We start from the raw sequence: 17,252 nt of genomic DNA, 5'->3' as shown, positions 1-17,252 counted from the left end.
GACTTTCTGTATGTCGGTCTGATGATACAGAGAGTGAACAAGAAAGTGATTCTGACAGAGATGTGAATGCACTCACTGGGAGATTTGAGTCTGCTGGAGATTCAAGCGATACTGATAGTGAAATCACTTTTGATGAGCTTGCTATATCCTATAGAGAACTATGCATCAAAAGTGAGAAGGTTCTTCAGCAAGAAGCACAACTGAAGAAGGTTATTGCAAATCTGGAGGCTGAGAAGGAGGCACATGAAGAGGAGATCTCTGAGCTTAAAGGAGAAGTTGGTTTTCTGAACTCTAAACTGGAAAACATGACAAAATCAATAAAGATGCTGAATAAAGGCTCAGATATGCTTGATGAGGTGCTACAGCTTGGGAAGAATGTTGGAAACCAGAGAGGACTTGGGTTTAATCATAAATCTGCTGGCAGAATAACCATGACAGAATTTGTTCCTGCCAAAAACAACACTGGAGCCACGATGTCACGACATCGGCCTCGACATCATGGAACGCAGCAGAAAAAGAGCAAAAGAAAGAAGTGGAGGTGTCACTACTGTGGCAAGTATGGTCACATAAAGCCCTTTTGCTATCATCTACATGGTCATCCACATCATGGAACTCAAAGTAGAAGCAGCGGAAGGAAGATGATGTGGGTTCCAAAACACAAGATTGTTAGTCTTGTTGTTCATACTTCACTTAGAGCATCAGCTAAGGAAGATTGGTACCTAGATAGCGGCTGTTCCAGACACATGACAGGAGTTAAAGAATTCCTGGTGAACATTGAACCTTGCTCCACTAGCTATGTGACATTTGGAGATGGCTCTAAAGGAAAGATCACTGGAATGGGAAAGCTAGTCCATGATGGACTTCCTAGTCTGAACAAAGTACTGCTGGTGAAGGGACTGACTGCAAACTTGATTAGCATCAGTCAGTTGTGTGATGAAGGATTCAATGTAAACTTCACAAAGTCAGAATGCTTGGTGACAAATGAGAAGAATGAAGTTCTAATGAAGGGCAGCAGATCAAAGGACAACTGTTACCTATGGACACCTCAAGAAACCAGTTACTCCTCCACATGTCTATTCTCCAAAGAAGATGAAGTCAAAATATGGCATCAAAGATTTGGACATCTGCACTTAAGAGGCATGAAGAAAATTATTGACAAAGGTGCTGTTAGAGGCATTCCCAATCTGAAAATAGAAGAAGGCAGAATCTGTGGTGAATGTCAGATTGGAAAGCAAGTCAAGATGTCCCACCAGAAGCTTCAACATCAGACCACTTCCAGGGTGCTGGAACTACTTCACATGGACTTGATGGGGCCTATGCAAGTTGAAAGCCTTGGAGGAAAGAGGTATGCCTATGTTGTTGTGGATGATTTCTCCAGATTTACCTGGGTCAACTTTATCAGAGAGAAATCAGACACCTTTGAAGTATTCAAAGAGTTGAGTCTAAGACTTCAAAGAGAAAAAGACTGTGTCATCAAGAGAATTAGGAGTGATCATGGCAGAGAGTTTGAAAACAGCAAGTTTACTGAATTCTGCACATCTGAAGGCATCACTCACGAGTTCTCTGCAGCCATTACACCACAACAAAATGGCATAGTTGAAAGGAAAAACAGGACCTTACAAGAAGCTGCTAGGGTCATGCTTCATGCCAAAGAACTTCCCTATAATCTCTGGGCTGAAGCCATGAACACAGCATGCTACATCCACAACAGAGTCACACTTAGAAGAGGGACTCCAACCACACTGTATGAAATCTGGAAAGGGAGGAAGCCAACTGTCAAGCACTTCCACATCTTTGGAAGTCCATGTTACATTTTGGCAGATAGAGAGCAAAGGAGAAAGATGGATCCCAAGAGTGATGCAGGAATATTCCTGGGATACTCTACAAACAGCAGAGCATATAGAGTATTCAATTCCAGAACCAGAACTGTGATGGAATCCATCAATGTGGTTGTTGATGATCTAACTCCAGCAAGAAAGAAGGATGTCGAAGAAGATGTCAGAACATCGGGAGACAATGTAGCAGATACAGCTAACAGTGCAGAGAATGCAGAAAACTCTGATTCTGCTACAGATGAACCAAACATCAATCAACCTGACAAGAGACCCTCCATTAGAATCCAGAAGATGCACCCCAAGGAGCTGATTATAGGAGATCCAAACAGAGGGGTCACCACAAGATCAAGGGAGATTGAGATTGTCGCCAATTCATGCTTTGTCTCCAAAATTGAGCCCAAGAATGTGAAAGAGGCACTGACTGATGAGTTCTGGATCAATGCTATGCAAGAAGAATTGGAGCAATTCAAAAGGAATGAAGTTTGGGAGCTAGTTCCTAGACCCGAGGGAACTAATGTGATTGGCACCAAGTGGATCTTCAAGAACAAAACCAATGAAGAAGGTGTTATAACCAGAAACAAGGCCAGACTTGTTGCTCAAGGCTACACTTAGATTGAAGGTGTAGACTTTGATGAAACTTTCGCCCCTGTTGCTAGACTTGAGTCCATCAGATTGTTACTTGGCGTAGCTTGCATCCTCAAATTCAAGCTGTACCAGATGGATGTGAAGAGCGCGTTTCTGAATGGATACCTGAATGAAGAAGCCTATGTGGAGCAGCCAAAGGGATTTGTAGATCCAACTCATCCAGATCATGTATACAGGCTCAAGAAGGCTCTCTATGGATTGAAGCAAGCTCCAAGAGCTTGGTATGAAAGGCTAACAGAGTTCCTTACTCAGCAAGGGTATAGGAAGGGAGGAATTGACAAGACTCTCTTTGTCAAACAAGATGCTGAAAACTTGATGATAGCACAGATATATGTTGATGACATTGTGTTTGGAGGGATGTCGAATGAGATGCTTCGACATTTTGTCCAACAGATGCAATCTGAATTTGAGATGAGTCTTGTTGGAGAGATGACTTATTTTCTGGGACTCCAAGTGAAGCAGATGGAAGACTCCATATTCCTCTCACAAAGCAAGTATGCAAAGAACATTGTCAAGAAGTTTGGGATGGGAAATGCCAGCCATAAAAGAACACCTGCACCTACTCACTTGAAGCTGTCAAAAGATGAAGCTGGCACCAGTGTTGATCAAAGCCTGTACAGAAGCATGATTGGAAGCTTACTATATTTAACAGCTAGCAGACCTGACATCACCTATGCAGTAGGTGTTTGTGCAAGGTATCAAGCCAACCCTAAGATAAGTCACTTGAATCAAGTGAAGAGAATTCTGAAATATGTAAATGGCACCAGTGACTATGGGATTATGTACTGTCATTGTTCAGATTCAATGCTGGTTGGGTACTGTGATGCTGATTGGGCTGGAAGTGCAGATGACAGAAAAAGCACTTCTGGTGGATGCTTCTATCTGGGCAACAATCTTATTTCATGGTTCAGCAAGAAGCAGAACTGTGTGTCCCTATCTACTGCAGAAGCAGAGTATATTGCAGCAGGAAGCAGCTGTTCACAACTAGTTTGGATGAAGCAGATGCTGAAGGAGTACAATGTCGAACAAGATGTCATGACATTATACTGTGACAACATGAGTGCTATTAATATTTCTAAAAATCCTGTTCAACACAGCAGAACCAAGCACATTGACATTAGACATCACTATATTAGAGATCTTGTTGATGATAAAGTGATCACACTGAAGCATGTTGACACTGAGGAACAAATAGCAGATATTTTCACAAAGGCATTGGATGCAAATCAGTTTGAAAAACTGAGGGGCAAGCTGGGCATTTGTCTGCTAGAAGACTTATAGCAATTACTTCTATTTGAATGTGCTCAAACGTTAATAGCACATTCATTACTGGGCCAAAACAGATTCGACCGTTGCTTCACACGCCCCTCTACATTCTTCATTCAAATTTATATTTTCGTGGCATTCTTGTTTTCATCAGCATTCCCCAACACCTCTCGGAATTTCACGAAACCATTTCAAAAGCTCTGCTTCTCCATGGCTACCTCACCAAAAGATACTTCATCACCTGGTTCGCCTTCTGTACCATCATCTCCATCATCCACCAAAGCACCATCAAACCAGGAACAACCTGAATTCCATATCCAACCCATACAAATGATTCCTGGTCAAGCCCCTGTTCCTGAGAAACTGGTTCCCAAACGACAACAGGGAGTGAAGACTTCTGAAAACCCTAGCCTTGCAACAAGTCCTAGGGAAGTAGACACGGAGATGGACAAGAAGATCCGCAGTATTGTGAGTAGCATTCTGAAAAATGCGTCTGTCCCTGATGCTGATGAAGATGTTCCAACATCCTCCACCCCGAATGTTTCTGTCCCTGATGCTGACAAAGATGTTCCAACATCTTCCACCCCAAATGCTGAAGTCCACTCTTCATCCAGCAAAGAGAGATCAACAGAGGAAGATGATCAAGCCACAGAGGAGACCCCTGCACCACGGGCACCAGAACCTTCTCCAGGTGACCTCATTGACCTAGAAGAAGTAGAATCTGATGAGGAACCCATTGCCAACAAGTTGGCACCTGGCATTGCAGAAAGATTACAAAGCCGAAAGGGAAAAACCCCCATTAAGAGGTCTGGACGAATCAAAACTATGGCACAGAAGAAGAGCACTCCAATCACTCCTACCACATCCAGACGGAGCAAAGTTGCAATCCCTTCCAAGAAGAGGAAAGAAATTTCCTCATCTGATTCTGATGATGATGTCGAACTAGATGTTCCCGACATCAAGAGGGCCAAGACATCAGGGAAAAAGGTGCCTGGAAATGTCCCTGATGCTCCATTGGACAACATTTCATTCCACTCCATTGGCAATGTTGAAAGGTGGAAATATGTATATCAACGCAGACTTGCTGTTGAAAGAGAACTGGGAAGAGATGCCTTGGCTTGCAAGGAGATCATGGACCTCATCAAGGCTGCTGGACTACTGAAGACAGTCACCAAGTTGGGAGACTGTTATGAAAGCCTAGTCAGGGAATTCATTGTCAACATTCCCTCTGACATAACAAACAGAAAAAGTGATGATTATCAGAAAGTGTTTGTCAGAGGAAAATGTGTTAGATTCTCCCCTGCTGTGATCAACAAATACCTGGGCAGACCAACTGAAGGAGTGGTGGATCTTGCTGTTTCTGAGCATCAAATTGCCAAGGAAATCACTGCCAAACAAGTCCAGCATTGGCCAAAGAAAGGGAAGCTTTCTGCAGGGAAGCTAAGTGTGAAGTATGCAATCCTGCACAGGATTGGCGCTGCAAACTGGGTACCCACCAATCATACTTCCACTGTTGCCACAGGTTTGGGTAAATTTCTGTATGCTATTGGAACCAAGTCCAAATTTAATTTTGGAAACTATATTTTTGATCAAACTGTTAAGCATTCAGAATCTTTTGCTGTCAAATTACCCATTGCCTTCCCAACTGTATTGTGTGGCATTATGTTGAGTCAACATCCCAATATCTTAAACAACATTGACTCTGTGATGAAGAGAGAATCTCCTCTATCCCTGCATTACAAACTGTTTGAGGGGACACATGTCCCAGACATTGTCTCGACATCAGGGAAAGCTGCTGCTTCAGGTGCTGTGTCCAAGGATGCTTTGATTGCTGAACTCAAGGACACATGCAAGGTGCTGGAAGCAACCATCAAAGCCACCACAGAGAAGAAAATGGAGCTGGAACGCCTGATCAAAAGACTCTCAGAAAGTGGCATTGATGATGGAGAAGCAGCTGAGGAAGAAGAAGAAGCTGAGGAAGAAGAAGAAGCTGAGGAAGAAGAAGCAGCTGAGGAAGAAGAAGATGCAGCAGAGGATACAGAATCAGATTCTGAGGCCACCCCATGACCATCAGACCTTTATTTTTGCTTTTTACTCTTACTAGCTGTAGGGGCATGTCCCTTTGAACAATTGATTACTATTGGTCTGTAATATTTGCACTTTAAGTTCATGCATTCTACTTTTGTCAAATTCTGTCTAAAAAGGGGGAGTAATGGTATATGCATGTTTAGTAGGATACTATGCATGTTTAGTAGGATACTATGTATGCAATAGTAGTATTATGCATGATTTATGATTTTGAGAAGTAGGATACGATGAATGCATGATTCATAATTTTGAGGGGGAGTTGTATGTATATGATTTTGAGGGGGAGACTGCTGCTGCTGATGATGACTGATGTAAGCTACTGTAACTACTAGTAGCTGATAGAAGATGCTGCAGTAAGTGCATGGAGACAGGGGGAGCAGAAAGCTGATGTCACATGAGATGTCTTGACATCCTGGAAAAGACTAGTAGCTGATAGAAGATGCTGCAGTAAGAGCATGGAGACAGGGGGAGCAGAAAGCTGATGTCACTTGTTACCACTACAGATACCGCTGTGCTTGATTACTCTGATAATGAAAGTTGCTGATCCCACTTGCATAACTGCTCGTACCTGCTCAGGAAGTGTCTAAGTATGTTTTAGACTTAAAGAACTATGTAGGTCTGAATTCCTCAGCCCACCCGAGGATACGTAGGAGCAAGGGAAACACCCTGTTAACCCAAAAAAATAAGAAACATAAAAAGGGAAAATAAATAATATTGAAGTCATGTTTTGCACATTCGATTAAAGGCTTTCGTCCCTTGTGACAGGCAGGTAGGATGCTAATACCTTCCTCGTGCGTAAATAACTCCTGAACCCTTATTCTCAAAACTGCGCAGACCTTGTCTTTTTAGTTTTTCTAGTGTTTTCCTCAAATAAACGATGGTGGCGACTCTGCTCATTTTCTCCCTTTGAGACAAACGCCTTGGCCTATCAATTTTGGTCTTTTTGCACCTCCACCGAATAGTAGGTTGTGACACCTCTCATCTTGATTTATTTCTACCCTCTTTTTTCCTTTTTATTTTATTTCTAGTTTTTCCTTCCATAACTTGAGGAAACGCAACTCATCTAAGAGTCTAGATAGAGGGTCCTTATGACTAGTACCCTCACCATTAACACTAGCTGAATGATGACTCATGTTGGTTCCTAAGTTGTGGTTCTTTCTTGTTGGGGTTTTGTAAAAGGTAAAAGCTAGGGTTCAAAAGAACTCAAGATAAGCGTGATAAGTAAGAAGAAAGTATTATGTAATAACAAGATAAACTAGGCATGACTAGTAATGAAAATAAGCAAGAAATTAAAGTGCAAGAAATGTAAACTAGGCAGATCCTAAGAGTGTTTGGATGACCACATTTAAGGTTCCCAACAAAAACACTCTATTTGACGCACAAGACCCCCTATTTTTTGGCGTTTCATACAAACCATCGCAAAGTACATACAAAATATGCTAGAAGCGGTAAACTTAATCAAAATGAGATAACAAATAACTGAAAGCAATAACATAAAGTTTAGTTTTATCGCAATGAGACAACCAATAACTGAAAGCCATAACATAAAATTCCGTTTTATCCGAATGAGATAACAAATAACAACTAAAAGCAATAACATCAAATAAAGACGAAATCACTACTTTTGGCGACCTCGACCGTGCACTCTGCCTCCTCAAGTGAAGAAATCCAGCATATCGGCCATATCGTCATCCTCTTAAACTCCTCTATTGTCCCCAAGGGCCCCTGCAGGTCCTGACCTTGTCTCAAAATCGACCTCATCTCCAGGCCAGGCTGATCGAGGCCGTACCCGAATCAAATAAACATGAAAATGCAGTAACTAGGAAGTGATCCTAGGTCATTTCCCAATGAGCAATGACAAACCAAATGTTCATAATATACTTGCGCAGTAACAGTAACGATTGGGGGGGGTTGTTTGTTTTGTGATTAAAGAGCAGAACAAGTAAACTGGAATATGAAACTACTAATATTAAAAATGGGTTGTTTCCTCTGATTCAGAAGCCATTCTCTTATCCTGGGTTATGGAGAATTTGTCCCTAACAGTCAACCACTTAATCCAACCCTATTTCAATTTACTAAGCGAAAATCAACTTAGGGTTGTCAATACGTGATTAGGCACCACATACACCAGTTAGCCCTTCGTCCATTAAGCATGAACGCAAGTTAGGCTCAGAGGCAATTAATCGAACACGAAGCGTGCACTGATTAATGTTCACGAATTTGGGATAACTGGTGAAGGGAAAACTGCCAGGAAACCACATTACAAACGAAACCTCAAAGAGAGTTGGGCTTCGTCCTCAAAAGGAAACAACACTAGAAAAACTAGCCTTCCATAGATTCAAACAAAAAACGCAAATGAAACATGAAGCAGAAACGTAAATGAACAGAAACGTAAATGAAACAGAAATGTAAATGAAACAGAAACGTAAATGAGACAGAAACGTAAATGAAAGTAGAAGAAGAAGTAAGAACGTAATTGTAATTAGAAGCAGAAAACAGAAATTTGCATTAAGAACGAAAACAATAGCCTTAGAACAGAAAAACGTAAAAACCTAAAACAAAAGCTCAGAATAATAAAATAGCATGACAGAATAGCCTTGCACGAATCCCAAGGCTACTATTTAAAAAGAGTCACTCAAAGTCACTGGGCCCTATTACAATACTCTGGCCCAAAACGAAATAAACACTGAACAACATAAAATAAAATTGCGAAATTTCCTAATTAGAAATTAACTAAGGTAAGCAATGCTTTATTTGCCCTCTTCAAGTCCATAACCAAAATCCAGATTAAGCCCAATGTTTCATTAATTCCTGAAATTAGATTAAAAACATCAAATTAGCTAAATGAGCCCTGTTAGTGCTTAGCTCTACTGAGTTTTAAAAGATTGGCTAAGATTTTGTTAAAACATAAGCACTTAGACAATGAAGGAAAGCTGGAGTTGCTGCACATGATGTCCAACGTTATGTCAAGGAATAAGATCGGGCTGCACAATGCACAAGGCAAGATAAAATGTCAAATGAAGAATTGAAGCTGCAGGATCCACGATGTCGGATACAATGTCCAGGACATCCTGCCCGAAAATACTGGAGTTGCTGCACAATGCACAAGGCAAGATAAAAGTCAAATGAAGAATTGAAGCTGCAGGATCCACGATGTCGGATACGATGTCCAGGACATCTTGCCCGAAAATACTGGACACATAAATCTGTTATATCTTTAACAGATTATTGTGCAGTTAGCAACAGATTAGACGATCTATCTTTAGGAACGAATTAAAAGATAATTAAAGTTCGAATTACAAACTAGAAGAGTTCGTTCAGGGATTAAAGATTAAAGATAAAAACTAAAAGATCAAACTGTATCTTTTAGATCTTTAAGTGCAGATTTTTCAGGAGAATGATAGATCTCATCCAGCACAAGTTGTTGCAGCCCAGATACGCACACAGCTATATAAACGTGAAGGCTGCACGAGTTTTCTACCAAGTCCGAGATTGAAGAGTTATTTTGTGAGTTTTGGGACTTGAGTGTTTTGTGAGCCACCTTGATGTTACCCTAACATCAAGTGTTGGACCTGAGTGTGTAGAGTTGATCTCTATAGTTTGTGTAGAGTTGATCTCTATTGTTCAGAGAGCAATCTCTGGTGTGTCTTTGATTTATTTGTAAACACGGGAGTGTGATTGAGAGGGAGTGAGAGGGGTTCTCATATCTAAGAGTGGCTCTTAGGTAGAGGTTGCACGGGTAGTGGTTAGGTGAGAAGGTTGTAAACAGTGGCTGTTAGATCTTCGAACTAACACTATTTTAGTGGATTTCCTCCCTGGCTTGGTAGCCCCCAGATGTAGGTGAGGTTGCACCGAACTGGGTTAACAATTCTCTTGTGTTCTTTACTTGTTTAATCTGTTCATACGGTCCAATATAATCTGCATGTTCTGAAGTGTGATGTCGTGACATCCGGTACGACATCTGTCATTGGTATCAGAATTTAAAGCCCAAATAATAAAACTGCCTGATTAATTGACAATTAAGACCAATCAGTAATTAAAATGGTGCAAAAAGGGTTTAGAAAATAGAAGAAAATGATGGCACATCAACACCCCCCATACTTAGCCTTTTGCACTCCTGGGCAAAATGAAACAAAGAACAAAATCCATGGATATCAAAGAGAGACAAACAAAAACATTCACATATTTCTCAATGAACATCAAGGAATGAAAGGAATGGGTAACATCTAACATAAGGAGATCCAAAAAGTCAAGACATTCATGAAAATCATCCAAGCAACCCAATCATGGCAAAATAGTTAATCAGCTCAAGAATGAAAAGTGATAAAGCCTCACAAGATATACACTCTATCTCTCAAGTGTCTAGGCTACTATTTACCCTCAAAGCACCCATGAAAACAAACACCACATAAACTTGGCAAGATTCTAAAATTGACAATCAACCCATAAACACAAGCACATGAGGATCAAAAGGTCTTTTAAGGTTGTAATGGGGCCAAGGACAAGGTATGGAAAAATATGGAATAAGTGGCTAAATCCCAAAGGAATAGAGGAGCAATGGGGAATAAGTGCATATTAAGAAAAAAAATAAGAAAATAAAAAGAAGTAAAGATAAAATTTAAACATAAATAGTAGAACCAAGAGTTTCATCATTCTTGTGCCATTTAAGATCTTATTCAACTTTATTGCTTTTCTTTTTCTTTTTTTGATTTTTTTTTTCGATTTTTTTTTACTCTATAGCCTTTGAGAAACAACATTTCATTCAGCATGTCCAACATTTAACCAATATACAATGTACATCAAGTATGGCCCAAAATACATCATGAAGCATAGCCAACAAAACAAGTTATCCAATGAAACAAAAAAAAAACCCCACACTTATTCCCAAAACAATTCCAAAGCTCCAAAATTCCTTAAGGATATGGTGATATCATGGTTTTTCATTTAAGGCTTGTAGTGAGCTTCAAAACAAGGAAAGGGAAACAAGGCTCAAAAGGGCTATCAAAGGAATTAATTCAAGGTAAGTCCATTTGGCTAGAAGCTTATAAGAACAAAATTGCCTCAATCATTTCCAAATATGCATGTGAATTAGGAAGCATCAACAAGAATCAAGCCAAGGCTATTGTGCAAGCAATCAATGGGGCAAAACACACCAAATGATTATGATGATGGATGGCTCAAATTCTCACAAAGGTAAACTCATCACTTCCAAATTGAGCTTTCAAAACTATCATGACATGTAGAGGAGAATCAAGGATTTCAAGTCACAAAATGTCAAAAACTTTTATTTTCAAAACAATTACCCATTTCTTGAACATATCCTATAATTCAAAGAAAAACATGCAAAGTCGTACATGCACACAAAATTGACCCAAAATATTAAACTAAAAATCCGACGAAACTAACAACATTAACAAATTAACACAACTAACAACTTAACAAAACCAACAAAACTTGCAAAACCAAAGAACACTCCCCCCCTATACTTAAACAACACATTGTCCTCAATGTAGCACAATTAAAAGATTAAAAACAATTAAATCATCAAATAGAATCGGACAAGTGTAATAAAAGCAAAGAAGGAGATAGGAAAAGAAAAACTCCCTAAGTCATGGTGGAGGAAGAGTAGGGTGGAGTAAGGAAGTTTCTTCCACCACTACGTCCACTAAAGAAGGGTTCGTGAGGAATGGCTTAAGTCGATGTCCGTTGACCTTGAAGCTCTTGTTTGTGGAGTCGCTTTTGATCTCAACTGTACCATAAGGAAAAACATTAGTAACAACAAAAGGACCAATCCATGAGTCCAAGCCTAGAATTATACAATAACACTTTTTGCCCAACCATGAAGTCCTTCTTAACTATCATGCTATCATGGAACTTCTTGGTCTTTTCTTTGTAGAACTTGGCATTCTCGTAGGCTTCTAGGCGGATTTCATCTAACTCACTTAGTTGCAACTTTCTTTCCTCACCAGCTTGATCCATAGAGAAGTTGCAAGTCTTCACTGCCCAGTAAGCTTTGTGCTCAATTTCCACTGGAAGATGACATGCCTTTCCAAAGACAACCCGATAAGGAGACATTCCTATAGGTGCTTTGTAGGCATTCCGATGTGCCCAGAGAGCATCATCAAGTCTGGTACTCCAATCTTTCCTGCTTGGCTACACAATCTTCCCTAAAATTCTCTTGATTTCCCGGTTAGAAATTTCTGCATGTCCATTGGTTTGGGGGTGGTATGGTGTGGATACCCTGTGTACCACCCCATACTTTTTAAGCAGGGCATGCATTGTTCTGTTGCAAAAATGGGTTCCTTGATCACTAACAATTGCTTTAGGTACTCCAAACCAGCAAAACAGATTAGACCTGACAAAGTCTGCAACAACTTTAGCATCATTAGTTCTAGTGGGCTTGGCTTCCACCCATTTTGAAACATAGTCAACTGCAAGAAGAATGTAAACATAACCAAAAGAGACAGGAAAAGGGTCCATGAAATCTATACCCCAGACATCAAGCACCCCACAAAATAGCATAGGTTGCTGAGGCATTTGTTGTCGCCATGTAAATGTATTTCCTGCTCTCTGACACTACTCACAAGTGCTGCAGATCTTCCACGCATCTTTAAAGATGGTGGGCCAATAAAAACCACAATCAAGCACTTTGTGAGCTGTCCTTTGAACACCCAGATGACCTCCCGGTGCGGAAGAATGACAGAACTGCAGGACTGAGTCAGTCTCATGATCTGGGATGCATCGTCTAATTACCTGATCACTGCACAATTTCCACAAGTAGGGGTCATCCCAAATAAAATGCTTAGCATCACTTTTAATTTTATCTTTTTGGGCCTTAGATGCTAAGGGAGGAAAAACAGAAGCAACTAAATAATTGACAATGTTAGCAAACCAGGGAGTAGAAAGAGAGTTAGAAATACTATACAGTATATACAAATGATCATCCGGGAAATCATCCCGAATGGGTGAATCCGCATCTGATACACGTTCGATCCGACTCAAATGATCAACAACTAGATTTTGTGCTCCGCTCCTATCACGGATCTCCAAGTCAAACTCTTGGAGCCAGAGCATCCATCAGATCAACCTAGGCTTAGAATCAGCCTTCTTCAACAAGTACTTTAGAGCTGCATGGTCAGTATAAACAATAATGCGGGTACCAAGCAAATAAGATCGAAATTTTTCAAGAGCAAAAACTATGGCTAGAAGCTCTTTCTCAGTAGTAGTATAATTCGCTTGGGCAGCATCTAAAGTCCTAGAAGCATAGTATATCACACTGGGCAATTTATCAATTTTCTGAGCAAGGACAGCCCCCAATGCATAATTTTGATGCATCACACATAAGCTCAAAAGGGGCTGTCCAGTCGGGTGCCTGGATGATGGGGGTGGTAGTCAGCGCTCTTTTGAGGCAATCAAAAGCCTCTTTGCATCTGTCATTAAAGTCAAACTCCACCTCCTTTTGCAACAAGTGGGACAGTGGAAGGGCTACTTTGCTAAAATCCCTTATAAAGCGCCTGTAGAATCCTGCATGACCAAGAAAAGATCGCACCTCTCGCACACAAGAGGGGTAAGGCAATTGTGCAATAACTGAAATTTTTGCAGGATCTACTTCAATACCCTTATTGGAAATAATGTGGCCTAAAACTATACCTTGCTCAACCATAAAATGACATTTTTCAAAATTTAGAACAAGGTTAGTTTCAATGCATCTATTCAAAACTTTTTCCAAACTATCCAAACAACCATCAAAAGAGGATCCATACACAGTGAAATCATCCATGAACACCTCTATGCAATTTTCTAAGAAATCACTGAAAATACTAAGCATACACCGCTGGAAGGTACCAGGGGCATTGCACAGGCTGAAAGGCATCCTCATATAGGCAAAAGTGCCGAAGGGGCAGGTGAATGTGGTCTTTTCCTGATCCTCAGGAGCAATAGTAATTTGCATATAACCAAAAAGACCATCAAGGAAACAGTAGTGAGATTTACCTGCCAGGCGCTCAAGCATCTGGTCAATGAATGGCAGGGGAAAATGGTCCTTTTTGGTAACTTGGTTCAGCCTCCTATAGTCAATGCAGACTCTCCAACTGTTCTGCACCCAAGTAGGAATCAGCTCCTCTTTCTCATTTTTTATCACTGTGAGGTCGGTCTTCTTCGGGACTCCCTGGACGGGACTCACCCATTGACTGTCGGAGATAGGATAGATGATTCCAGCTTGCAAAAGCTTGGTTATCTCCTTCTTCACTACATCAAGAATCATCGGGTTGAGTCTTCTCTGTGGCTGTCTTACTGGTTTAGCTCCATCCTCTAAATTTATTCGATGCATACAAGTGGATAGGCTAATACCAGGAATGTCCGCCAGGGTCCAGCCTATAGCCTTCTTATGCTTCTTGAGAACAGACAACAACTTCTCCTCTTGCTCATCAGCAAGGGAGGCAGATATAATTACTGGAAAACTTTTGCTATCATCCAAGTAAGCGTATTTTAAATTTGATGGCAGAGGCTTCAATTCTAGTGTGGTCGGCTGGATAGTGGTAGAAGGAGATGGTTTCTTAGCCTGTACCTCATAAAGAAAGTCAGAGGTATGTGTACTTCCTGAAACATGGTTAGTCCTATCTGACTCTATAAAATCAATCTCGAGAGGTAAAACACCACCACCAGACATGCAATCAATATCACTCTTAGATTCACTCTCAGCATCAAATTCAGACATATGATCAAGTACAATTTCAGACTCAATGCATGAAGAGTGAGAGGCATGCAGATTAGAATAAAGATCAGTCATGTATTCATCAACAACATGGTCAATTATTTCAGCACGAAATACAGAAAGATCTTCAGATGGGTATTTCATAGCATCCAGAATATTAAAATGAATAGTTATATCACCAAACTCCATGGATAGTGTGCCTGTGTAAACATCTATCTTAGTTCTAGTAGTTTTCATAAAAGGTCTGCCTAGAATGATGGGAACTGATCCTTGAGAAAATCCATCTTCCATATTCAAAATATAAAAATCAACAGGGAAAATCAGTTCACCAACTCTAACTAAGACATCTTCTATGAAACCAACAGGATAGGCAACACTTCTATTAGCTAAATGAATTACCACATCAGTTGACTACAAGGGACCTAGAGATAGAGAATTAAAAATAGATAGAGGCATAACACTAACAGAAGCTCCTAAATCTAGCATGGCATTCTCGAACTTATTATTCCCTATAATACAAGGTATGCTGAATGTACCTGGATCTTTACATTTTTCAGGAATTTGGGGAACAGATTTACCAATCAATGCTAATTCGTTCACTTCCTTTAAGCTTCCGCTTATTAGTGCACAGCTCCTTCAAGAATTTAGCATATCTTGGAATTTGCTTAATTGCATCCAGCAGAGGTGTATTTACCTCTACTTTTCTAAATGTTTCCAAGATCTCTTTCTTTACCTCTTCCATTTTTTTGTTGGAAAATGCTCTTGGAGGGAATTGAAGTGGAGGGATGTGCTGCTTCTGCAAATCAGAATTGCCAGTGGAAGATTCACCTGCACAGAAATTGTTAGGTAAATCTTTGTCATTACCTTTTTCTGGGTTAGAGTGAAGTTGGGCAGGTTCATTTGCAGATGAGGAAGGTGCTATGGCTTGAGGTCCTTGACACTGCTTTCCCGACCTCAATGAAATGGCACTGACATTTTTGGGATTTTGGACAGCTTCAGAAGGCAGCTTGTTAGAATTCTGGGACTGTTGTTGATTCAATTGGGTAGCCAATTGTCCCATCTGATTGGTTAAGCTTTGAATGGAGGCTCTGGTCTCTTGCTGAAAATGCATGTTCTGCATAGTCATTTGTCTCACAAGTTCTTTGAGGGAAGGTTGTGGAGGGGTCTTAACTGTTGGCTGTTTCTGGGGCTGTTGTTGTTGTTGGATTGGTGGAGGAATGTATGGTCTACTTGGGCCAGCAGCATTTTGGAAGGAAGGAGTAGGCTGCTGTTGTTGCTGTTGAGGGCTAGACCATCTGAGATTAGGGTGATTCCTCCATCCAGGGTTGTATCTGTTGCTGGAGAGGTCATAATTGTTCTGCTGTGGTTGATTTTGCTGCTGAGGTTGAGGAGGTCTATTGTAAATGTTTGCAGCATAAGCTCCGGGCTGCTCAATTGCTCCAGGTTGCTACATGGAAGGGCAAAGGTCTGTATGGTGGTCAGCAGAGGAGCACAAACCACAAACCCTTGCGAAAGGTACATATTTTTGATTCAAGGCCAGCTGGGTTACCAAGTTAACCAATGCATCCAGTTTGCCTTCAAGCTTCTTAGTCTCAGATGATGCAGCTGAGTTTGTAGCTACCTCATGCACTCCTCTAATGACTATGGCATCATTTCTGGCGCTAAACTGCTGGGAGTTGGAAGCCATCTTCTCAATTAAATTTCTGGCTTCAGCAGGAGTCATGTCTCCAAGGGCTCTACCACTGGCAGCATCTATCATACTTCTCTCCATATTACTGAGTCCTTCATAAAAATATTGGAGAAGAAGCTGCTCCGAAATCTTATGGTGAGGGCAACTGGCACATAGTTTTTTAAATCTCTCCCAGTACTCATACAGGCTCTCTCCACTGAGTTGTCTAATACCTGAGATATCCTTCCTGATGGTTGTGGTCTTAGAAGCAAGGAATTTTTTTTCTAAGAATACTCTCTTAAGGTCATCCCAGCTCGTGATGGACCGTGGAGCAAAGTAATACAACCAGTCCTTTGCCACTCCCTCTAAAGAATGAGGAAAAGCCTTCAAAAATATATGATCCTCTTGGACATCTAGGGGTTTCATGGTGGAGCAGACAATATGAAATTCCTTCAAATGTTTGTGCGGGTCTTCACCTGCAAGGCCATGAAACTTTGGAAGCAAATGAATCAGTCCAGTTTTAAGAACATATGGAACATCCTCATCAGGGTATTGGATGCACAAGCTTTCGTAGGTGAAATCAGGTGTAGCCATTTCCCTTAGAGTCCTCTCACGGGGTGGAGGTTGTGCCATGTTCTCAGAATGTTCAAAATCAGAATGCTCAAAATTATAATGCTCCAAATCAGGATGTTCAAAATCACCAATAACAGAATGCACAGATTCACCAGTAATGGAATGCTCAGGATGATCAAAAGGTATAAAATGATGCCTAACTAATCTATGAAATTTCCTATCTATCTCAGGATCAAAGGGTTGTAAGTCAGATGGATTGCCTCTAGTCATACACTACATTCAGCCTGCACAACTAGTTGCCTTGTCATGTAAATAAAGGTGCAGGTTTGAACTACAGCTACCTTCAAATGATATCCAAATGACTTGAAATTTTGTGAGCAACCTTATAAAATGATGAGAAGATAGCACAAAAAATTTCAGGCAAAAATTCAAAGTCTAACTATGGAAGCTAAAAATGGTAGGT

The 17,252-nt window shown here is 40.6% G+C and overlaps 1 non-coding gene across 1 annotated transcript; it reads left to right on the top strand.

The window, feature by feature from the left end:
• The first annotated feature begins 16,364 nt into the window (after positions 1–16,364).
• Positions 16,365–16,471, top strand: LOC114417558. The gene has a single exon (XR_003667820.1). It is a non-coding gene; the product is annotated as a small nucleolar RNA R71 (small nucleolar RNA).
• The last annotated feature ends 781 nt before the right edge of the window (positions 16,472–17,252 follow it).

This window comes from Glycine soja, chromosome 6 (assembly GCF_004193775.1).
Source record: "Glycine soja cultivar W05 chromosome 6, ASM419377v2, whole genome shotgun sequence".
Classification (NCBI taxonomy): domain Eukaryota; kingdom Viridiplantae; phylum Streptophyta; class Magnoliopsida; order Fabales; family Fabaceae; genus Glycine; species Glycine soja.
This window is presented reverse-complemented; position numbering and strand designations above follow the sequence as displayed.